This window comes from Camelus bactrianus, chromosome 6 (genome assembly GCF_048773025.1).
Source record: "Camelus bactrianus isolate YW-2024 breed Bactrian camel chromosome 6, ASM4877302v1, whole genome shotgun sequence".
NCBI lineage: Eukaryota > Metazoa > Chordata > Mammalia > Artiodactyla > Camelidae > Camelus > Camelus bactrianus.
In genome coordinates, this window is record NC_133544.1 from 2,877,497 (window position 1) to 2,883,496 (window position 6,000).

Here is a 6,000-nt window from a genome sequence, read left to right on the forward strand (position 1 = left end):
AGAGCCACTTTTCCGGATCTGTTCCCTGCCCTGCCTCCGCAACTCGACCCCAGGCACCCGATGAGGGAGAGGTCCACCCAGCCCAAGACATCCCTGCCCTGGAGAGTAACTACCCGCCGGCCCAGGGGCTGCTTTTATAGCTGTATAGGGGGATGGGAGAGTATGTGACTCCCCTGGAGGTCTGTATCTGCCCCACCCCCCAAAACTCCCCCCAAACAACGCGCTCTTCGTATGTAATTAGGAGGTGAGAGAAGGTCTATAAATGAATTTTTTTAATGCAAAGGATGGCTATTTTCCTTTTAAGTTACTTCAGACCTGAGCTTAATATGAGGACAGTTTACACCAGCTCTGGTTATAAATAGCTACAGGGAGAAATCTGGAGTTTTATGGTTTTAAAGCCTCAGTAAATAAGCAAGGTGTTCTCTACGTTTTCTGCAACATGAACCATCGTTATTACTTCAATGAAGTGACCATGCTCTCTTCTGACTACATGGCCTGTAAGAAAAAGGACTGGCAGCCCTCCCTATGGAGGAGCCCTGCCCCCACCAAGTTCAGATGTCTCAGCTCCCGGATTCCTATTAAAAAAAAAGAACACCCCTCTCCTTGGACAGCCCGGGTGGTACCAGTGTGTGGCCCTGGGATACTCCCGGACAGCTGGCCTGGGCAGGATGCAAACGGCAAAGCCACGGGTTAGAAACCAGAGGCAACATTCCCCAGGCTGAACCACCTGGTTGAGGGCCATGACTCATCTGGAGGTGAGCACTGCATGAGGAATGAGGTTAAGGGCACTCTGCCCTGCTCGCTTGGTGTCTATGAAATTATACCACCAGACTCTGGAAAGATGAGCCTACAAGGACACAAAGATGATAGAGTCATGTATTAGGGCAGCAAGGATGGCACACCACATCTGGTCACCAGCCTCACATATCAAATCCCAAGGTTAGAACTACTTCCTGGCTGTGTTATGGCTGTGGCTGCATCGCTGGACCATCCAATCATTAACTTTCTTCAACAAATATTTATTAACACCTAACATGTGCCAGGCCCAGTTCTAGTCTGACCCCAAAACCACACAGATGCAGTACTGGCCTTGACCCTCTCAGCTTCCTCATCTATAAAATACAGGTAATAGTACCTACCCTCCGGCCTGGTGGACTTTTTTTTTTTTTTTTTTTTTTTTTGATGGAGGTACTGGGGATAGAACCCAAGACCTCATGCATGTTAAGCATGCACTCTACCACTGAGCTATTACCACCCACTGGTCTGGTGGATGTTTATAGCTTCCATCTAACCCTAACCCCAGCCCCTCTCCTTCCACCACAGGGAACCCTCCAACCTAAAGGAAACCCCCCTTCCGGCCCCTACCTGTTGTTTGGAGGATAAGGGGCTCCATACACAGCCCTTCTGATTGGGAATTTGTGATCTCAAACTTCAAACTGGCACTCCGTAGTCAGCAGCCCTGTCATGTTTCTCAGTGACTCTCTACCACCCTCTGAGACTAAGATATCACACCTTCTCTCCTCTCCTTACACCTCCCACAGCCCCTTCTGCCCTCACTCCGAGCCAACCATCTCACCTCAGTCTTTGGTGAGAAAAACCAAAGCCATCAGATGGCATGTCTCTCGTCTTCCAGTCCCTAAACTGACATCTCCCTGCCTGGCACCCACCTCCCCTTCAGGCTCTCCCACTCGAATCTTGATCTCAGGCATCCACCTCCTGCCGCCTTCCCCTTGCTGCTCTCCTGTGCCATCAACCTCTCTCTTCCCCCTTGGCTAGCATTTTCCAAAAGAGACAAAGAATTCTCCTTGCTCCCAAGCCCCCTTCTGTCTCCCGCCCATTTCTCTACTCCCCCCACAGAAAACACCAAAGACATGTCTATACCTGCCTTCTCCATTCCCTCCTTCCTAGTCTCTCCTCACCCTGCCCCAGCAGGGCTGCATTCCTCCTCTTAACTATTGCTAAGGTTACTCACAGCCTCCCTGCTGCCCAATCCAGAGGTCACTTATTGGTCTCACTGAACTTCTCAGCAGCACCTTAGCCCACACTCCTCCCACAGAAATTCTCTCACTTTCTCTGGACCTTGGGATGCCATGCTCACTTGGTTCTCCTCCTGCCTCACAGACCACTCCCCCTCAGTCACCTGTGCAGCCTCCACCCCTTCCTTCCAAACTGCTGGGGTTCCTCCTGGGCCCCCTTCTCTGTGTGTCATAGGTGCTCATTAAATCTGCGGAGTGAGAAATAATGATGAGGAACACAGGCGGCCGTGGGTGCACAGAGCAGGAGCCAGTCTCAGTGAGGAGAGGCTTCCTGGCACAGGTGAGGTCTGCCTGACGTGAAATGTGCCCTATGAGTGGGGGCCTTTGGTTTTGTCAAGCCAGCATCTCCCTAGAGGCAGCACATCTGAAACATCCTCTTCCAGGTGGTTGGCTGGGGCAGTTCCACATCCCTGACCAGCACATGACCTGGGCCTGGCCAATCAGAGCACCCCAGACCTCTGACTACAGTGATTGGCTCTGCCATGGCCACATGACCTAGCCAGGCCAATCAAGGCCCTTTCTGAAACTTTCTCTGGAACTCTTAGGGCAGCACCTTCCTCTCTGCAATCAGGACTTAAGGATCTAAAGCCTGGAGCCTCCAAGGCAGGGCTGGGGCAGGCAGGACAGGTCCCCAGGGCTGGAAGCTGAAGGAGGTGTCTGCTCTCAGGCTGTGTGAAGTACAGCATGGGCTCCCCAGAGCTGGGGGCTCCCTTGCCCACCCCAGTTCAGGCCCTGTTCCAGGGAGCCCTGCCTAGCCCACCAGTCTGTGGGAAAAGGCCGGTTGAGTCCTGATGGAATCGTTTAACCTCTCCCCACTGCCCATACCCCACACCCCATAAGCCAGGCCTGAAATCCTGGCTGTTTAAATTGAGCAATTTGAGTTTCTGTTACAACCTGAAGAATCCTGAATGAGATGAATTATTAGGCATTAACCTGGAGCAGAACGAGGTAAAGGATATGCTGGCAGAGGAAATGGCACCTTCCCTTCTCCTGTGAAAGGCTTAATGATAATAGCTAATATCTTCAGGGTGTGACTGTCCCTGGTTCTGCTCTCAGTGCAGAAATCCAGAGCTCTGTCAGTCGTTCCAGTAATCCCATCCAGCAAACACGGTTATGACTGGCTCATCCACACCTTGTAGGTAAGGAAACCGAGATACTTGGAGGTGAAGTCATCCACCTGAACCACGCCACCCGACTTGCCGGCAGGTCTCAGCCACAGAGCCCTGCAGCCACGTGCCTGGCCAGAGACCTAGGAACGCTGGGAGGACAAGGGGTGAGGATGTGAGCAAAATGCCTTGTCCAGTTCCACACATAGCGTTTCTGCTTCTTCTTTTTTTTTTTTTTTTTTTGGTTTTAGTATTATTGTCAGATGGCTTTAGGAAATTCTGCTAGGGAAAGAATGGCTTCCCCAGAGCTGGAGACAGGCTGTGGGCTGGGCTGTGGAATGGCAGGAAAGCAGCCTGTCCTGGAGGGTTCCTTACCCCAAAAGGCTATAAAGAAACTGAGACTTGGGGCAGGAATTTTAGCCATCAGAGGAGTTCTTAGCCTGCAACCTGTGGATAAAGTTCAGAGGTACCATGAACCTGGGAGGGTAGTTACAGTTTTATTTAAATGAACCTTTAACTGAAATCTAGCATTTTCTTCAATTATGAATGTAGGCAGTACATTCATTGCTGGGACTCTGTCACCCATAGAAATCATGATACTGTCTCATCACAGCAGTCATTGGGAGGGATCTCAGAACAGTATGTACACTCATCTCCCCAAATCACAGAAGATACTAGACCTGCCGCCAGATCTTTTTACTTATTGTGTTAATAACCCAAGAAAAACTCAAGATGGATCATATACTTAACTGTAAGAGCTAAAACTATAACACTCTTAGGAGAAAACACAGGAGCAAATCTTCACTTTGCAAGGGGTGACCGTGAGTTAAGCAAAGGCTTCTTAAATACAATTCCAAAAGCATAAGGAACAGAAGAAATAGGTAAATTGGACTTCATCAAAATTTAAATTTTTTGTTTTTGTTTTGCAAATGATACCATCAAGAAAGTGAAAAGAATCTACTGTATAGCACAGGGAACTATATTCAAGTTGTTGTAATGAGCCATAATGGAAAAGAAACTGAAAACATACATGTATATATGTATGCATATGTGTAACTGAATCACTTTGCTGTACACCTGAATCTAACATTGTAAATCGACTACACTTCAATAAAAAATATGAATAAAAAATAAACAAAAAGAAACTAAAAAGACCATCCACACAATGGGAGACAATATTTGCAAATCATGCCTGATAAATGACTTTATCTAGAATATGTAAGAATTCTCACAACTCAAAAATAAAAGATGAATAAACCAATTTTTTAAAGGGTAAAGTATCAGAATAAACATTTCTCCAAAGAAGGTATACAAATGACTGATCAGTTTACATGAAAAGATGCTCAACATTGGCCACCAGGGAAATGAAAATCAAAACTGCAATGAGGGGGAGGGTATAGCTCAGTGATAGAGCGTGTGCTTAGCATGCATGCAGTCTTGGGTTCAATCCCCAGTACCTCCATAGAAACATAATAAATAAATAAACAAATAAACCTAATTACTTCCCCCCCTAAATAAGTAAATAAATATTTTTTAACTGCAATGAGATACCACCAGGTATCCTACCCCACTAGTGTGGCTGCAATAAAACAGAGTGGTAATAACAAGTATTGGCAAGGATGTGAAAAAGTTGAAACCCTCATACACTGCTGGTGGAAATATGAAATGATGCATCTGCTTTGAAAAATAATCTGGCAGTTCCTCAAAAGGTTAAACATAGGTTACCATATGACCCAGCAATCCCACTCTTAGATATATAACCAAAAGAATTGAAAACGTATGTCACACAGAAACTTGTGCACAAATGCTCATAGCCATGTTATTCACAAAAGCCAAAAAGTGGAAACAGCTCAACATCCATCAGTTGATGAATGGATAAACAAAATATAGTCTATCCTTAAGATGGAATATTATTCAGCCATAAAAGAGGAATGGAGTACTAACGCATGCTACCTGAAAAGCATTATGTTAAAATGAAAGAAGCCGATCACAAAAGCCCACGTAGTATCTGATTCCATTTATATAAAATGTCCAGAATCAGCAAATGTATAGAGACAGAAAGAAGACTGTTAGTAGCCAGGGGCTGGGAGAGGAGGGGACTAGGGAGTGACTGCTATGGGTATGGAGTTTCTTTTTGCGGCGATTAAATGTTCTAAAATTGATTGTAGGGGTGGTTGCCCAACTCTGTGAATAGACTACAAACCACTGAAGTGTAAATTCTAAATGGGTACATCGTGTGGCATGTGAATTTTGTTTCAATAAAGCTGTTTTCAGTAAGCCTCACACAGTCGATGCTGTGATGAAATTCTGACTCCCCTAGAAGGCCAGGGCCAGTGTGGGGACCACAGGAAGGCCACGTGAGGCTCCTGTCTCACAGGTCCCTGCTTGGTCAGGTCCCCATTGTGCGTATGTCAGCCCCATGTCGAGTCTTGCAGCCTCAACCCTCCATTACAGATGAGAGACAGGTGCCAAGCCCGAGGCCAGCATCAGGGTAGGACTTGGGAGCAGAAGTATCAGGCCCGGGCCCTTTCCTGGCCAGTTCTCCCTGCTCTTCCTTTAAGTGCCTTCAGGAACGTTTCGCTCATTATCTATGAAGCCTCCCCAAGAGAATGTGGGAGATGGTCACAGGCCTGGGATGAGTGTGGGGCCTCCCAGGGTGACTCCCTCAAGGGGCCACAGGTCTGCGGGAGGACCAACTGAGACAGTCCCCACCCCAGGCCTAAGGGTGGCCGAGGAAAGTCTCCCCGCTGGAGCCCAGCGGTCCTCTGGCCCCAGATCTGTCTCAAGACTCCCCACTTATGAGGATTTCCCTTCCTGGGGTCGTCTGGGGCTTGCTGCTCCCACCAGGCCACGTGGCC